This window comes from Equus quagga, chromosome 13 (assembly GCF_021613505.1).
Source record: "Equus quagga isolate Etosha38 chromosome 13, UCLA_HA_Equagga_1.0, whole genome shotgun sequence".
NCBI classification, from domain to species: domain Eukaryota; kingdom Metazoa; phylum Chordata; class Mammalia; order Perissodactyla; family Equidae; genus Equus; species Equus quagga.
This window is the reverse complement of record NC_060279.1, coordinates 92421499-92440337: the sequence shown is the minus strand read 5'-3', so window position 1 is coordinate 92440337 and position 18839 is coordinate 92421499. Positions and strand designations below refer to the sequence as shown.

The 18839-nt window shown below is 54.5% G+C and overlaps 1 long non-coding RNA gene across 1 annotated transcript; it reads right to left on the bottom strand.

Annotated features, from left to right (window-relative positions):
• Positions 1-15438: 15438 nt before the first annotated feature.
• On the bottom strand, positions 15439-17321 carry LOC124249289 (uncharacterized). The gene is made up of 3 exons (XR_006891348.1): positions 17206-17321; positions 16462-16556; positions 15439-16056 (listed from the first exon to the last, which is right to left on the bottom strand). It is a non-coding gene; the product is annotated as an uncharacterized LOC124249289 (long non-coding RNA).
• Between the last annotated feature and the right edge of the window lie 1518 nt (positions 17322-18839).

Genomic DNA, 18839 nt, shown 5'->3' with positions numbered 1-18839 from the left:
CCCTCGCCGTTCCCCAGAGGGCGAGGCCGTCGAGAGGCGCGGCCCCCGCGCAGCTCTCTATGGTCCTGGAGGACTGCGGAAGTTTGGGTTGGAGAGAGCTGGGGTTCCAGGGGCCTGAGGGTCTTGGTTGCCCAGCGGTTCAGTTTCAGTGCCCTTATTGAGCGCCTCTTGTGTGTCTGGGCTCTGGGCCGGCTCAGTGGAGAAGAGATAGCGGGAGATCCAACCAGGTCCCTCCTCTCAGTACAGATGGCTTTGAATCCCAGCTCTACCAGTGACTTGGCCTCAGTTTCCCCATTCATTCATTCATTCCACACATATCCCCGGAGCACCCCCTCTGTTCCCGGTGCCGTGCGGGGCGGTCCTAGTGACAGATCGGTGACCAACAGATAGCCCCGCGTAGTCCCCCTGGAGGTGGCAGTCCAGTGGGAGAGACAGCCGTGTTCCCAAACAGCAAGGACGCGGAGCGGGCAGGGCTGCGATGGGAGACCCCAGAGGGCCGCGGCGGGGGTGGGCAGGTGGGGGCGTGGGGGGACCTAACCCAGCTCTACGGTCAGGAAGGGACATCTGAGCTGAGACCTGGCTGATGACTTAGTGTTAGTCATTTCCTGAAAGGACCGTACGTATCACACTGTTCTAACTTGCCACTCTCTGATTACTAAGAGAACATTTTTTTGTGAGTTTATTGCTCTTGTATATTTTGCCTTCTGCGAATTGCTTGCTCATATCCTTTGCCCATTTTTTAAACGGGGTTTTATGCCTTTTTTATTACTGTTCCTCTGTAGGAACACTATTTGGATTCGATTCTAATTCTTAGTCAGTTACCTAGGTTCCAAATATTTCCTCCTAGTTAGTTGGCATTTCAACTTTGTTTCTTTGTTTATTTTCGTCACACAGAAGTTCTGAATGTTTCTTCACACCTATTTATCGATCTATTCCATCCTGACTTTTGCTTTTGGTGTGTTGTTTAAGAGGCCTGCCCTACCCCAAGGGCATAAATATATTCTATAATTTTTAAAAATACTTTCCTAGTTTTGATTTTTGTTTCTGTCTTTAATCCATGTGAGACCTATTTCTGAAAATTCACTAAGGTAGGAATTTATGGTAGATGTAGCAAATTGTCCCGATACCATTTATTTAAAAAGTCAATCTGTTCCCCAGTTTTAATACTCCACCTTTATCATCTACCAAATTTCCTTATATACACAGGTCTATTTCGGACATTTCTATTACGTTTCACTGATCTCTATATTTGTTCCTTGCCTCTGTGCCATACTGTTTAATTATTTTCTTTTGATCTGTTTTGATATCATATCAGGCAAGTCCCCCCTTCTGTTCAGTTTCAGTCTGTTTTTACCATTCTTGTACATGTCCTCTTCTAGACGGATTCTAGCAGCTGCTTTTCTAATTCCCTGAAAACTCCCATTGGGATTGAGACTAGAATGGCATTGAATTGATGAACTCATTACAAGAAGACTGACATCTTTTCCATATCCATGAACAGGTCTCTTCTCTCTCCATCAATTCAGCTTTTGCTAGGAGCCCACTGCCAATGATTTTTTTCTAGTTAATTTTTATTTATACAATTGATTCATGAACATGTTTTTGGATTTTCTTCCTGGGATTGCTGGGGGGCACAAACTGGGGGGCTTAAATTACAGAAATTTATTGTCTCAGTTCTGGAGCCTGGAAGTCCCAAATTAGTGGGTTGGCAGGGCCAGCCTCCCTCTGGGTGCCTCAGGGAAGGACCCGTTCCAGGGTTCTCTGAGCTTCCTTGGGCATTCCTTGGCTTGTCGATGGCCATCTTCTCCCTGTGTCTCTTCACGTGGTCTTCCCTCTCTGTGAGTCTGTGTGTGTCCAAATGTCCCCCATTTCATAAAGGACACCCGTCCTATCGGAGTAGGGCCCATGCTAGTGACCTTATTTTAACTTGGTTATCTCTGTAAAGACCTGATTTCCAAATAAGGTCACATTCTGAAGTACTGGGGGTTAGGACACATCTTTTCTGAGGCACACAAATCAAGCCAGAACCATTCCCTGTTGCTTTTTATAACTTTCCTCCTTCTGAATTCATTCTACTTCTCGCTAGCGTCCATTCTCTTCTAATTCTTTCAGAAAGCGTGGTGGATAGCAACTTTCGGAGTCGTGCTCATCTGAAAATATCTTTATTTCACCCTCATCTGGATTCTCGGATTCTAGGTTCCGAGGTATTTTTCTTGCAAAGTTAGAAGATATTGGTCCTCCAGCTCCCTGACTTCCGGATCGCTGATGAGAAGCGTACCATCCCTTTCATTCTCCTTCCTTCATAAGCAGTCTTGTCACTGGGTGTAATTGTCCCCTGCGGTCACTTGCTAGCGTTGTGACCTTGTGCCAGCAACTCAGCTTCTCTGTGTCAGTTTGCTCATCTCTAAAATGGGATGACAAGAGTATAATTGTTAGGAGGATGAAATGAGTTATGCGTAAAGCGTCTAAAACTGTACTTGGCACACAGTAGGTGCTATATTTGAGTTTGTCATATAAATAAAATAGCCCTTGACTAGTCCTGGGCAGGCAGGAGCTGTTGTGCCTGCCGATGACTCTCAGTGCCCCTACATAGGGCCGGGCACCCAGAAGGAGCTGCCAAACCGAGTGTTGTGTGAATGAACAAAGAACAGACGCCAAGCCCTAAGGCAAGTGACTGCACCGCTGGGAGCCTCAGTTTCCCCATCTGTAACTGCGGAGGTGGTGAGGATTCAGTGGGACCGCAGAGATCTGGCTTGAGACGGACTGGTTCACGCATTCCTTGAAGAACTGCGGGTGGAGCGCCTCCTACCTACCAGGCCCTGCGCACAGAGCTGCGAGCCAGGCGCACCACGTCGCCGCCCTGTGGGGCTGACGTTCTCGCGGGGGACGCAGACCGCAAGAAGGAAACTCACAAAGAAGAGAGTCTCCGAAAGCTGCACGTGCTGTGAAGAGGATGAAACGCAGTGCTGTGAAGCAGGGGCCGCGGGAGGGGGCCTCACGGCCACAGGATGGACGGCTCTCTGAATAGTAAGAAACATTGCCATCCACTAGATTATAACCTAAATTGATGGGGGCCTCGCAAGGACCCTCCCCGGAGGCATCATCTGCTCATTTGACAGGTGAGGGAACTGAGGCCCCAGCGACGTCGGGAAGGACCGTAGGAACGCGTTTCTGCATCCAAGGGCAGAGCGCGTTTCTAGAAGGAGGGCCAGCCTAGGCGGGCCTCAGTTTCTCCGGTTGGGCACTGCCACTGCCAAACGAGCCTGCAACTCATGCCTCTTGCGCCAGGGGGCGACGGCGCCCCACAAGCGGATTGAGGTGTCGGTGCCCGGGAGCTGCTTGGCCAGAGCCCACCAGGGACACGACCCCCGAGACGGCGGGGGGCGGCCCCTTCACTTTCCCCGCCCGGTGCGGCTAATGTAACTCCGAGCCCGGCGACATTAGTTAAGGGGGGTAGGGGGACTCGGTTCTACATATTCCCAAGTTTGATTTCTGCACCCCATTCCCAGATCGCACTTTCGGATCCCGATTCCCAGATCGCCCCTTCGGGTCCCGGATGCGAGTCTTGCGGGCTCCCGGCGTCGCGAGTTCGAATCTGCCGGCTGCCGCGCTCCGGTTCCGCGTGCTCCTTCCAGACGCAGCCGCAGCCCCGGTCCCCGGGGGGCTCCTGAGTCCGGCCGTCTCCCTCCCCAGCCCTCCCCGGACCCGCTTCCAGTGTCCTCCGCGCCTCGGAAGCGGGCGGGTGGGGATGGAGACTCTGGGGACCCCCGCCCCTAATTCCGGCCAGGGGCCCCGGACTGGGGGGCGCAGAGCCGCCGGGCCGAAGGCTCTGGAAGCGGGGGCGCGGCCGAGAGGCGCAGTGACCGGACTGGCGTCCCCACCCGCCTCTAAACTTAGCCGCGGTGACGCGCGGCCCGGCGATCGCGGCTGGGCCGGGGACTCAGGGGGGCCCGAGCGGAGGGGGGCGGCTCCGCTCGGCGAGCCTCTATTTATAGCGCCCGGAGCCCGAAATAGCGCGGAGCCGAGCGGCCGGGATGACGCGGGAGCCGCCGGGGGCTGACTCACCCGGCCCCGAGCGGCGGCCCCCGGATGAGGGGCAGTGGAAGCGCCTGGCCCGCACCCCACGCCCTCCAGGGCAACTCTTCTGCTGGGACATCCCGAGTGTCCAGAGGTCACTGTGGATGGATGTGCAGCAAAAGGGAGGATCTGCAGCACGCGGGACTGAGGTTAGACCAGAGGTGGGACTTCCCCCAAAGAGCCCAGAATCCAGGAACTAACTTTATACAAGAAAAGGGGTTGGGAAGGAAGGGAGATGATCCAGACCTAAGACCTGTTTCTCACCAGCAACAGGACTGAGACTTCTTGGGGGCAGAGGAAAGGACACAGTAACCTGGGCAGTCGCCAGGCCAGAACACATCCCCTTCTCCACTTGCTATGGCTCCTTGCATGCTGTTCCCACCCCCTCCACAGCCCTTCCCTGCCTCCTCGGTCTTAACAACTCCTGCTCCTCAGGGACCTGGTGCTAAGAGCAATCCCTCACTAGTAAAATCTTTGTGACCCACTGAATGGGGAGCCCCAGGAGGGCAGGGCCAGGCCCTTCTTAGTTATCGCCATGTCCCCAGCACTGCCCAACACAAGACAGGCCACTGGAGAAATTAATTGCATGAATAAAAAGTGTTGGTGATTAAATAAAATGACATTTTCCAAATTATCACAGCAAATGTTTGTCGTATGCCACATGCCAGGCGTGATTCAGAGAGTTCTCTCCTGTGGGTCCTGCTACAGCCCCGGGAGGGAGAGGCGTTTATTATCTTCATCAGTCCCCCACCCCCGTGAGAGACGAAGAAACCGAGGCTCGGAGGGTATCTGAGCTCACCTTGCTTGGGGTCACAGCTGTCCCCTGAACCAGGTCGCCTAGCCCCCAAGGTGTTCCGTTCTCAAGATACGGTCTCTAGGCCCTACAGACCCCAAAGCTAAGGAGGGATTCTCAAAGTGCAGTCACAGAGGCTCCCCAGGACTCTTTCCAGGGGTCCCCGAGGTCAAAATGACCATCCTAATACTATGAAGCCACTTACTCACCTTTTTCACTCTCTCTTCACGAGCAGACAGTGCAGCCTGCGCAACACAAGAGACACAGCACATACGCAGGTGAGAGGACCCAGCTGTCTTCTGTTGAGCCAGACAAAGTGATTTGCAAAAATTTACAACAGTGCCCCTCTTCTCACCAAACGCTTTTTTTTTTGAGGAAGATTAGCCCTGAGCTAACATCTGCTGCCAATCTTCCTCTTTTTGCTGAGGAAGACTGGCCCTGAGCTAACATCCATGCCCACCTTCCTCTACTTTATATGTGGGATGCCTACCACAGCATGACTTGATGAGTGGTGCCATGTCCCCACCCAGGATCCGAACCTCGAATCCCCAGCCACTGAAGTGGAATGTGTGCACTTAACCACTGCACCACCAGGCTGGCCCCATCACCAAACTTTTTTTTTTGTTTTGGAAAATATGGTTTTGGTTTTTGTTTTTTGGTGAGGAAAATTGGCCCTGAGCGTTACATCTGTGCCAGTCTTCCTGTATTTTATGTGGGACGCCGCCACAGCATGGCTTGATGAGCCGTGTGTAGGTCCACACTAGGGATCTGAACCTGCGAACCCTGGGCCACTGAAGCAGAGTTCACGAACTTAACCACTACGCCAACAGGCCAGCCCCCAAAATATGGTAATTTTTAATTAAGATGATATGATTTATGTTAACATGAAATTGTTTTTTGTTATTTTTAAATGAATCAAATAAATATTTCTTAAATTTCCAATACAGTGAATATTGATAGATATAATCCACATCAACAAAAACTCTTTGGGGTCCTTAATAATTTTTAAGAGCATAAGGGGGCCTGTGGCCAAAGAGTTTAAGAATCTCTGAACTAGGGGCCAACCCGGTGGCGCAGCAGTTAAGTGCGCACGTTCCGCTTCAGCGGCCCGGGGTTTGCTGGTTCAGATCCTGGTGTGGACATGGCACTGCTTGGCAAGCCATGCTGTGGTAGGCGTCCTACATATAAAGTAGAGGAAGATGGGCGCAGATGTTAGCTCAGGGCCAGTCTTCCTCAGGAAAAAAAAAGAGGAAGATTGGCAGCAGAAGCTCAGGGCTAATCTTCCTCCAAAAAAAAAAAAAAAAGAATCTCTGAACTAATAATCATATAAACCTAAGTGTCAGGAAGGACAAGAATGTGGGGATATCATTTATGGGAGGGCAGCGGAGGTTTGTCTGTCAAAGGAGCAGTTAAAAAGAGACTTAAAGGATGATGGAGTCTGCTAGGTGAAGGGAGGGAGAGCTTTCAAGGCAGCAGGAGCAGCTTGTGCAAAGTCCCTGTGGTGGGAAATTCCTTGGTGAGTTTCAGGAACACAAAGCAGGCCCTTGTAGCTGGAGCAGAGGAAGCGAGGAAAGGAGTGGCAAGAAATGAGGCTGGACAATCAAGAGATGAGATCGTGTAAGGCCTTGAAGGCCGTGGTAAGTATCATGGATTTCATTCCAAGTGGAGCAAGGATGGAAGCAGGAGGCCCAGCAAGGAAGAGACTGCAGCTGTCCTGGGAAGATCAGATCAGCCTGGACTGGGGTGCTGGGGAGTCAAGAAGGCAGCTTGGGTCTGCGGGACTGGCAGTAACATGAACCAGAAGAGCAGAATGAGAAGAAGGCTGAGAATTCTGAGGCTGGGAGAAAGCTTTGAGACAGCCCAGTGGGAACGTCCAGGAGACAGAGGGAGCGCCGGGCTCAAGACTGAAATCTGAGAACCATCAGTGCATGTGTAGACGGTATTTTTCAAGTTTATTAACTCCTTATTTCTATTATAATTTCTAGCTGACTAATGCTATTAAATATTGGTGGCTGACCTTCTAACAGGCAATCTGGCCAAATTCTCATATTAAAACAGTCTGTGGATTCTCTTAGTTTTGCCTTGAAAATGATCCAGTGCTGGTCCTATGGCTGAGTGGTTAAGTTTGCGTGCTCCGCTTCGGCGGCCCAGGGTTTCCCCAGTTTGGATCCTGGGGGCAGACATGGCACTGCTCGTCAGGCCACGCTGAGGCGGTATCCCACATGCCACAACTAGAAGGACCCACAACTAGAATCTACAACTACATACTGGGGGCCTTTGGGGAGAAGAGTAAAAAAAAAAAAGGGGACCGGCCCGGTGGTGCAAGGGTTAAGTTTGCACATTCCACTTCTCGGCAGCCTGGGGTTCACTGGTTCAGATCCTGGTAGGAACATGGCACCGCTTGGCAAGCCATGCTGTGGTAGGCATCCCACGTACAGAGTGGAGGAAGATGGGCATGGATGTTAGCTCGGGGCCAGTCTTCCTCAGCAAAAAGAGGAGGATTGGCAGCAGATGTTAGCTCAGAGCTGATCTTCCTCAAAAAACAAAAGAAGAAGATTGGCAACGGTTGTTAGCTCAGGTGCCAATCTTCAGAAAAAAAAAAAAGATCCAAATGACAGTTTTATCTCCTGCCTTCTGATCTTTACCTCTCATTTATTTTTCTTGTCTTATAGTATTTGCAGACACTTCCAGGATTATGTCACATGGTAAAGTTGATCAATGATATCCCCACATTCTTGTCCTTCCTGACACTTAGGTTTATATGATTATTAGTTCAGAGATTCTTTTTTTTTTTTTTTTTGGAGGAAGATTAGCCCTGAGCTTCTGCTGCCAATCTTCCTCTTTTTTTTTCCTGAGGAAGACTGGCCCTGAGCTAACATCTGCGCCCATCTTCCTCTACTTTATATGTGGGACGCCTACCACAGCATGGCTTGCCAAGCGGTGCCATGTCCACACCAGGATCTGAACCAGCAAACCCCGGGCCGCTGAAGCGGAACGTGCGCACTTAACTGCTGCGCCACCGGGCTGGCCCCTAGTTCAGAGATTCTTAAACTCTTTGGCCACAGGCCCCCTTATGCTCTTAAAAATTATTAAGGACCCCAAAGAGTTTTTGTTGATGTGGATTATATCTATCAATATTCACTGTATTGGAAATTTAAGAAATATTTATTGATTCATTTAAAAATAACAAAAAACTCCACATGGCAACCTTCTGAGATGACTTATCCTGTTCTTTTCATTTTAGAGAGGGAAAAACTAAAGTACAGAGAGGTTCGTCTCTTGCCTAAGGCCACACAGCAAAGAAGCAACCAAACCAGGACTCCAACTGAAGCTTATGTTCTCCACCACTGGGGCCGGTCCGGTGGTGTAGCAGTTAAGTTTGCACATTCCTCTTCCTGGTGGCCTGGGGTTCACTGGTTCGGATCCTGGGTGCAGACATGGCACTGCTTGGCACGCCATGCTGTGGTAGGCGTCCCACATATAAAGTAGAGGAAGATGGGCACAGATCTTAGCTCAGGGCCAGTCTTCCTCAGCAAAAAGAGGAGGATTGGCAGTAGTTAGCTCAGGGCTAATCTTCCTCAAAAAAAAAAAAAAAAGAAAATTCTGTATGTTTACAAGAGGCAAAATACTCTGCAAGTTTCCACAGAGACCCCTTGAGCTGGGGGCCTGAGGTCTAGTTCCGGCCCTGCCCTCTTTCCCAGCCTCAGTTTCCTCCTGTGAGGGAGGGCTGGAGGAGATGGTATCTGAAAGCCATAGAAACTCTGCCTTCAGGGTGGAGGAGGCAGGCCCCCAAACAGATTGTATTCATTTCCTGTGCTGCTGTAACAAATTACTACCAACTTGGTAGCTTAAAACAAAAGAAATTTATTCTCTGGAGGCCGGAAGTCCTAAATCAAAGTGTCAGCGGAGCCACCCTCCCTCCAAAGGTTCTGGGGAGGATCCTGCTCTTCTCCTCCAGCCTCTGGCGGCCTCAGGCGCCCTTAGCTTGTGGCTGCCTCGCGCTGTCTCTGCCTCCATCTTCACGTGGCGTCTCTTCTGATCTGTGTCTTGTCACCCTCTGCCTTTCTCATCTAAGGATGCTTGCTGTCAGGTTCAGGGCCTGTCCCGATAATCCAGGAGGAGCTCATCTGAGATCCTCACCTGAATAGAATCCGCAAAGACCCTTTTTTCAAAGAAGCTCCCATGCACAGGTCTCAGGTGGACCCATCTGGGACGGGGCGGGGGGGGGGGGGGGGGGGGGGGGGGGGGGGGGGCGCACGCCATTCAAGTCACTGCACAGATCAGAACAGAAAAGTGAGGACCGGAGAACAGGCGGCAGCGTTGACACCGGGAGGCGGCCAAAGCTTTGGGATGGCGCAGGCCCGTTCCAGCAGGGACGGCGGGCACGCTCGCCCTGGGGGACCCGGAGTGGCCCGTGCATCCCACACGTGTGTGACAAGTTGTGTGCGCCCCCACGGCCTGGGCATCCTCCACTTTGAGGATGGGAAGTTTTGCAAGGAGTGTTCATTCTTCAACTTTTCATGTGGACCCGAGAGATTTTCTCTTTCCTGAATCTCCAATCAGTAATAAAAGTCAACCCTCATACTGCCCTTAATAGGTGCCAGGCCCTGTTCTCAGTGTTCCATGCTTATTCCTTCGTTTAATCTTCACAACATCCCTCTGAGGCCTTGTGGGTGGTTCCCCCTTTCAAGTTGGAGCTGCAACTTGCAAGTTCCAGAACTAGTATCTGAACCCCGGAGTCTGGCTGCAGACTCCAGGGTCTTGACCGTAGCCACGCTGTCTCCTGGAGGCACACTGTCACCTGTTAAATCTGGACTTTGAGGAAGCCACCCTCCAGATCTCCGATGGCGCCATCATCCATTTCTGCACGGTCGGATGTGGCAGCCACTTGTCCGCGTGTGGATCTTGAGAGCTTAAAATGTGGCTGGTCCAAAATGAGATGTGCCCTGAGGGTAACATTCACACTGGATGTCGAAGACGAGACGTAGTGTGATAAAAAGAACGTAAGATATCTCGTTAATAATTGCCAATATTGAGTACACGTTGAGACAATATTTTGCATATATCTGGTTAAATAAAACACATGAACAAAATTACTTTCACCCCTTTCTTTTTACTTTTTTTAGCGTGGCTGCTAGAGCATTTAAGCGTACACATGTGGCTCACATCAGTTTCTGTGGAGAGCACCAGTCTAGGGAATTTGCTGTCTCTCCAAGTTGGGGGACATCAGGTGCTGGGGTGCCATATGTTCTGGGGCCAGTGAGCCTCAGGATTTTTTGTGGTGTTCTGGAACATTCCATGTCAGAAATATGTTCAAGCAGAGTGATTGATGCTCATGCCAAACATGTGGCCTCTAAAGGATGCTCTGAAATCCCTGCCTCCACCATACTCAGATGAAGAAGCCTTTTTTTTTTGGGTGAGGAAGATTGGCCCTTAGCTAACATCTGTTGCCAATCTTCCTCTTTTGTTTTTTTCCTCCCCAAAGCCCCAGTACATAGTTGCATATTCTAGTTGTAGGTCATTCTAGTTCTATGTGGGAGGCCACCACAGCATGGCTTGATGAGCAGTGCATAGGTCCCTGCCCAGGATCTGAACCAGCAAAGCCTAGGCTGCCCAAACAGAGCACACGAACTTAACCATTTGGACACAGGGCCGGGCCCTGAAGAAGCTATTTAATTGAGAGAGACCACAGTGCCACACAAGACTCTGTAGCCACTCTGCATATGGAGTTTATTTTTTATTCATAAATTATATACACATGTGCCTCTGTTGAGAATGTTATAAAATAAAAACTGACAAAGCTGAGATAATACTCAACACAACCAGATGAGCCAGGCTGCGGTGAGGTCCTCAGTCCAAATCCTAACTCTGCCCGCTCCCTGGCTCTGATTCCTTCCATGAGTCGCTTGTCCTCGCTGAGCCTCAGTTTCTTCATCCAGAAACTGGGAGTGTTTGTTCCTGTCCCCCAAGGGTGTAGGGGGAACTCAACGGAGGGGACGGTGGAGTTAGACCCGGAAGGATGGAGAAACATCCGCCGGGTGGAGAAGCGTGGGAAAGGGATTCCGGCAGAGGAAACTGAATGTTCATGGTCGGGAGGCTGGACCACAATGCGTGTGCAAAAAGGCAAGCAGTCTGGGGATTATTCAAGGGCTGAGGGAAGGTGTGCTGGGAAAAGGGCAGGGGCGAGAGATGGGGTTGAAGAAGGCAGCAGCGTGAGGCCACCGAGGGCCACGTAGTCAGGGGACTGGAGCCCGAGGGAGCCATTGCAGGCTCTGAGCAGGGGCAAGACCCGACAGGGGCACATTTGTGGTTTAGCAAGATCCTTCTGGATGGGAGGAGGTGAGGCTGGGGCAGGAGACCAGGAGGGTCTCAAGGCATCAAGCAGGGAGAGGGAGGAGGGAGAACATACGAAATCTTTAAAAGATAGAATGAGAAGAGGGATGGGCTATGGGAGGGGAGGGGAGGGGAAGAAGGCATCCAGGAGGAGGCCCAGGCCTCTGGTTCAGGAGACAAGAGTCAGTGATGGGACGGTGCCTGAGCTGGGGATCCGGGAGGAAGAGGCACAGGAAGGAAGCTGTTGAGGTCAGGGTGAAATCCTGGGGGACGTCCAGGGGGAGGCTTCCCAGAGCGGCCAGACACTTGGGTCTTGAGTGCAGAAGAGATGGTGGGGCTGAGACTGGGTGGCAGTCAGAGCTCAGACAGGGCTGAAAGCGTGACAGTGGGAGGAGAACAGTGCAGTAAGGTAACCTCACCATCAGCCGGTGATGACTGTGGAATGTGGCCCTGCCAGGGAGGGCAGCCTCGGCGCCCAGGTTCCCATCCCGGTCTGTGCCTGGGGACACGGAGATGAGCAGACCCAGAGCCCCCAGAGGACTGCCTGCCCAGTGAGGGAGACCGGATGCACACAAGCAGTCCAGGCCTCTACAGGGGCAGTGTATGACGAATGGGGGCTTTAGGGGGTGTGGGGATCCATTCCCAAGGACTAAGGGCAGTGGAAAGCGTCAGGACCAGTTCCCAGGGAGGCTTGGAGAGAGACAGTGAATTAATCAGGAGTCTCTCTGCTTTAACTGGCTTAGGGAAATGTACTGGATCTTGTTTAAAAAAGGTCAAGGGGTAAAAACAGCTTCAGTCACAGCTTGATCCAGGAGCTCAAATGATGATATGATGCCACTGTCCCATCTCTGGGTTCTATATTTCTCTATTTTTTCCTCAGGAAGGCTTCCCCTGAGGCAGCAAAGATGGCCCCGGCAGCTCTTGGCTCACATCCCACCCTCTTAACAACTCTAGAGGGAAAAAAGGTCTCCCGCCCAATGGTTCTCTCACTCACTAGCCCCACTGGGTCACACGCCCACCTCTGAACCAATCACTGTCATCAGAGGACAGAAGAACTGGAATGCTCTGGTTGCTTGGGCCTGGATCATGTGCCCCTCCCTGGAAAAGGAGGATGGGGTGAGCCCCAAGACAACCAGGTGAACTGAAATTTAAAGAGGAGAGATTTCCCAAAAGACAAGCAGAAGGCCTTGGAAGCCACAGACGCCCAGGTGGCTGGGAGGAAAGGAAGGTGGGGACACAGGTCTCCACATCTGTTCATGGGGGAGGGAACAATACTTCACTTCTTAGGTCCAGGGTGAAGATTCAGTGAAATAATGCAGGTAAGGCATTTAGCAGACCGCTGGGCAAAGAGCACGTGCTGGATAAATAGCAGCGATTATTTTTTAAATAGTAATCGATATTACTACTGCTGATGATGAATGGTATCTACATGCCGGGAGGTAACGAGCTCCCAAGCACAGGAACCAACTCGAAGCTGAAGCATCCCGCTGTGAAAGCTCTTGCAATCTACGCTCTGCCAGCTCAGGCCCCCGCTGCTTCCTCTCCAGATCTATGAAATGGGACGAGGGATTGAATTAAACCAGAAAGTCGTTTGAGATGCCCTTTCTCATCACTCGGGTTGCAGTTAAGTGTCACCTCCTCCGACAAAGGCCTTCCCTGCCTACTTTTACCAAAGTCTCCCCTTTGTGATAATTTATCATCCCGGTTTCCTTTCCTTACAGCGCTTATCACACACGGAAATCATCTCATCATTGACTGTCTGTCTCCCCCATGAGAACGTCAGTCCCAGGAGGGCAGGGATCTGTCTGTCTGTCCACTGCTGTGTCCCCATCACCTAACACAGTGCCTGGCACACAGCAGACCCTTGGTAAACATCTGTAGAACGACTAGAGAAATATTACGAATAACAACAAATCGTGCCTAGTTTTCCGCTAGGTAGTGAGTTCTCCATTCAGGGAAGTGTCCAAGCGGAAGCCGAACGAGCGTACCTTGCAATCCACGCTGCAAGGCCCCCACCCAGTTCCGCTCCCGGCCTCAGTTTCCTCCTGGAGAAAACGGGCGTGCGGAGCGATGGACTCCTGGTCCAGCTCCCGCCTGCAATCCCCGCGGGGGCCGCCAGGGGGCGCGGCGCCTCCGCCCAAAAGTCCGCCATCGGTGGACGCGTCCCGACGTTCCTGGAACATTCTGCGCCCCGCCGGCTTCCAGGCGCCCGGGAGCCGGAGATGCTCGAGCGGATGCGGAGCGTCGCGAGCCGGCGGCCGCGCTCCTCGCCGCGCGGGGGAGCGGGCGGGGCTGACTCAGGCGCGCGCGCGCGCTCGCGGCTGCAGTTCTCGCGAGGGGGAGGTGGGGGCGCGCGCGGCCGCAGTTCTCGCGAGGGGAGCGCGCGCGGCCGCAGTTCTCGCGAGGGGACGCGCGCGGCCTCGCGAACCCGCGCGGCGCCGCGTCCATTTTTACCCGAGCGCGGCTAAAAATAGTCACCGCGCTCGGAGCGGAGCCCGAAATAGCGGCCCCCAGATAAGGCAGGACGACTCAGCGCTTCCGGGGAGCGGAAGGGGAGGCAGCGGGGGGGGGGGGGGGGGGTGGTGCCGGGCGCCGCCGGGCCCCGCGGCGCAGCCCCCACCCCGCCCCCAGCCAGGCCCACTGCGCCCCCAGCCTCGCGTTGTCCCCCCGCCAGCCCGCCGCGTTCCGCATCCCCTGGCCCCTCCCCCGCATCCTCAGCCTCGCTTCCATCCTCATCCCTGACCATTCCTCCCCCACCCTGCCCTAATCTTCCTTCCCAGCCCGGGCCCCCCGCACACACACTGGTCCCCAACTGGTGTCCATCCCCATCCGTCATCCTCCCCATCCCAGAGCCCTGTCCGTGTCCCCCCCACCGGCAGCACCGACCTCCTGCCTTTCCGAATCTGCCTCTGTGCCCTGCCCCCATCCCAGTCTTCAGCCCGGCCTCTGGGGCGGGGGGATGGGGAGGTCACAGGAAGTCACACGCAGAGCGCGTGGGGTGGGGGGTGGGGGTGAGGCTCTGACTTCTTGGTTTGTTCCTACAGCGGACAGGGTGGGCTTAGGTCTGGGTCTGGGTCACTTTCCTTCTCTTGGGCCCAGGGTTGGGGCTCAGGCTGCGGACAGACACGGGTCTTCTGGCCCCAAGTTTGGGGTCTCTGTGTCCCCAGATTCAGGCTCAGCCTGGCTCCTACTGTTTTGTTCACCAATCCGAATTCCACTATGATTCTTGCCTCCCTTGCAAGTCAGTGATTGGACAGAACAGCTCCAGGCAGTGGGAACAGCCAGAACCCTCCTCTCCCTGGGCCTGGGTCCCCGCTTTGCACTCGGGTTTTCGAAGGCACCTTCCCATTCTGACATCCTGTGATCTTTCACCGCCTAAGGAGCAGTCTCGAGGATCGCACGCCACATTTTTTCAAGGTTCAAAGGCAACACGGTGCATCTTTTAGTCTCTGAAATGTCACAGGCCAGAGGAACTGCCCTGTCCTCTGTGGCCTCAGGGACCCATGGTGGTTCCGTGAACATGCAGGCAGAACTGCTGGGCTGTGGGTGGAAGGCGACCTCAAGTGGTGGTGAGGCCCCCGTCCCTAGAGGACATAAGCTTCAGCCAGGTGTCCAGTTGTCATGTTTGGATGGCTGGGGGCTCAGCCTCCGGGCAAAGAGATTGAGCTGGAGGGTCCTTCAAGGCAAGAAGAATCATGTCGTTGGATCACGGGAGGCTGGAAAAGTCAGTACGGACCAGACCAAACTGGGCCCCATGGGCTGTGGAGAGGAACCTGGACTAGTCCCCCAAGGGCCCTGGGGAGCCATGGCAGGTTCCGAGCAGGGGAGGGACAGGGGCAGGGTTATGCTTTAGTAAGACCTTTCTGGGGGCCTTGAAGAGGGGAGGAGGGAGAGGAAGAGCCTGGACCTAGGGAGGAGTATCAGGAGGGGAAGAGGGCAGATCTGAGAGACTGTCAGGAAGCAGGAAAGACCAGAGTTGGTGGCTCAGAGGCTGTGAGGGGAAGGAGACAGCCGGGATGAAGCTCAGGGCCCGCCAGGCGGCACGTGGATGGTGGGGTCATCCCCGAGATGAGGCCCAGGAGGAGGAAGGAGCAGGTGTGGGTAGAGGATGCCCAGATAAGGTTCAAAGTCAGTCCAGAGATGGTAACTTTTAAATAATAATAAAAAGGTTTTTTATTTTGGAAAAATGTATTGAGAAATACAAAAGAGTATACCTTGAAAAAGTAAATTTCTCTTGTCCCTCTGATCCCACTTCTCACTGTTAACTATTTCTTGTGTACTCTGGCCAGTAGGATTCATTAGGCTGTCACAGTGTCCCGGCTTGTGCTAAGCCCATCACAGACGTGACCTGGCTCACGTCGCTCCATCCAGCGTAGGGGCCAGGCACCACTGCTGTGCCCATTTTAGAGAAGTGAAAACAGGCTTGAAGAGGCGCAGGGATGGGTCCTTTTGAGGGCCTGACTTTGAAGGCTTTTCCCAATTGACAGCACGGGAGAGGGTCAGATCACAGAGGGAAGGTGCAAAAGGCCAGAGCCCAGGGAACTGGAGGGGGCAGTGGAGAGTTCAAGGAAGGCTGCCTGGAGGAGGAGGAGGAGGGTAGCCAGGAAGGTGCCTTCCAGAGCCTTCTGATGAAGGATTTGGATGGAAATACATCACTCCCTTTGGGAGGGGGGCTGAGGTACCACTGGCAGCAGGGGCAGGGTCCCCTCCTCAGCCCACAGGGCCCCGGACGTGTTCATAGGCGATGAGGCTGCTTGATGACATCTCAGGGACTCGGTGACAGCACAGCCGGCTGTTATGACGTCTGAGTGATTCGCCAAGTGCCTGTTACGACCAGCCTCTCTAGTCATGCCCTGGGGGGGGGGGGGGGAGGGGGTAAGGAGGAGGGGACGGGCCTGGGGGGTGGGGGGCGACAGGGATGCAATCATGCAGAGACCAGGGACTCCGGAGCTGAGCAATGATTTCTGGCCCCGCCACTACGGAAGGGTCTCCCAGAGGTTGGGTGTGAGGCTCCATCTTCCGAGGCTGTGCCTAGTGAAGGAGGTCTGCCTTCAGGGAGCTGTGGCTGGGGTGGAAGCAGTCTGGGCTCAGAATCAGGGGCCGGCCCAGGGGCTGCTGGGATCAGGGACCTCTGTTTTATCCACTGTTGTGTCCCCATCACCCAGGACAGTAACTGGCACACAGGAGGGGCTCAGTACATCTTTGTTGAGTGAATGAATCAAATGAAAGAGGTCAGCACTCCCCGAGACTCAGTTTACCCTCTTGACTAACAGCGTGGCCATCAGGTCGCGTCAGCCAAAGGCGACGCTAGGGTCGCCTCCCCATCCTGGGTCTCAGATCCCAGTCCTCGCTTCTGCAGTGGGATGGGGGGTGAGCAAGAAAACGAGTTCGCGCCTCTGGTGGGCTCCGCCCCCTTGTAACGTCACGAGCTTCTCGGGGATCCCGACCCTCGTCCCTCCCTTGGGATGGGGCGTCCCTAGGAACCCGGGAGTCCTGGTCCAGCCCCTCCCCTGGGCCCGGCAGCATTACATAACCCGACGTCGTGTCTCCAGGGATGTCGCCGGACGTCCTGGCCAGGCCGGGGACAATGGGCAGGGAGTGCCCCTCCCTCCGGGAGCCTGGAAGTGGCCAGGGCGCCCCCTCCTCTGATTCACCCTTGTTTCCGGCCCGATTCAGAGTCCTCCTTCTCCTCAGGGGTCCTCCTCTCCCCCTAACTCTCTCCCCTCACTTCCTGTACCCCCTGCCGTTCCGCTTCTTCCTCGACCCTGCAAAGATCCGTCCACTACACCCCGCCTCCCCAGACTCCCTGCGCTCTCTCCCGTCACTCGTCATTCCCGAGTCCCCTAAACTTCCAGTGTCCCCCGCCTGCCTTCACTCACCCATCCCAGGGCCCCTCTTCCCGCTCCCCACCTTCCCACCGCCGCCCCATCTCCTCCCCTGGCTGCCCAGCTTCCCCCATGACCTCAGTCTTCCCCAAACCCCACCCCCTCCCTCTAACTGACCTCTGATGTCTCCTCCGTCCCTAATCCCAGCCCCCTGTCGTCTTCCTCAAGCTGACCCCGTATCCCGGCTTCATCCCCCCGATCACGTCCCCGGTGCCCGCTCCTCCCGGACAGCCGCCCCGGCCCCTCCCCGCCCCCAGGTCCGGGCGGCCCGCGCGCCTCCCCGCCCGCTCCCACGCCGGCGCGGGTTCCCAGGCCGCCCCCCCGCGGTGGCCCAGAGACCCAGTTTGCGGCTGCAAAACATTGGTCTCCGGGCAACAGGCCCCGCCCGCTCCGGGGCCGCCGGGTGTGCGAGCCCTGCAGCGCCGCCGGGGCCGAGACGGCGCGGAGGCCGCCGGAGACCTGCGGGGCGCAGCGACCCGGGGACCGAGGGACAGCAGCGCGGAGAGAGCCGGGGCCCCGGAGCAAGATGCGCGGAGAAATTCGCGGAGGCTGAAGCCGCGGGGAGCTGTCTGGGCCGCAGTGATAAAGAGACCAGGCCACAGAGCGAGCAAGCACGGCCCCGGAAATAAACACAGAGATAGTGACATTAAACACGGACAGCCCCGGGCCCGCAGGGACGCCCCTGAACCAGGACAATCTACCTCTGGTGGCCAGGGCCTCTGCCCTCTGTCCCAGGGACTGCCTCTCTCTGACTCAGTTTCCGCATCTGTAAAATGGGTAGCGGCTTAGCAGACAAGGCCTTTGTGACAATTAAGTGAATTCGCTGACCTAGAGCTCCTAGCACAATTCCTGGCACGGATCATTCATTCATTCGTTCATTCAACAGATATTTAGTGAGGACCTACTACGTGGCAGGCCCTGTGGTAAGAGCTGGCGTACAACAGTTAACAAGACAAAGATCTCTGTCCTCCAGGGAGCTTACACTTTGGGAGTGGGGAAGCGGGTGATGAACGACGTATGAACATAAATGAGGAAATCGTGGGGCGGACCTGGTGGCGTAGTGGTTAAGTTCCCACACTCTGCTTCGGTTGCCCTGCTTCGAAGGTCAGATCCCAGGCTGACCTACGCACCACTTATCAAACCACACTGTGGCAGCGTGCCACATACAAAACAGAGGAAGATTGGCACAGATGTTAGCTCAGGACCAATCTTCCTCACCATAAAAAAAAAAAGTGCAAATTGTATATCACGTGGGAAAGGAACGAGCCCTGGGGAAATGGACAGGGAGGGAAGGTTGGGGTTGCTGTTTGCAGTAGGGCGGTCAGGGAAGGCCTCCACCAGAAGGTGATGTTTGAGGGAAGAGGGGAAGTTGGGGAGGGGGAAGCCATGCAGAGATCTGTGCTAAGAGCATCCCCGTGAGAGGGCGCAGGCAAGTGCAGAGTCCATAAGGTGGGAACATGTCTCAGGTGTTGGAGGCACGGGGAGGAGGCCAGAGTGGCTGGAGGAGAGAGAAGGAAGGGAGGGGAGGGGCAGAGACAAGGTCAGAGAGAGTAAGGGCAGGCGGTGCGGGGCCTTATGGGCCAGGTGAAGCCTTTGACGTTTACTGAGTCAGGGAGCCACGGGAGGGTTTTGATCGAAAGAAGGACACGAACTGATTCTAATCTTCACTCCATCCCTCGGGCTGTTTGTGGGGAATAGACTTTGGGAGGCAAGCGGGGGAGGCAGGGAGACCAAGGAGGAGCCCCAGGCAA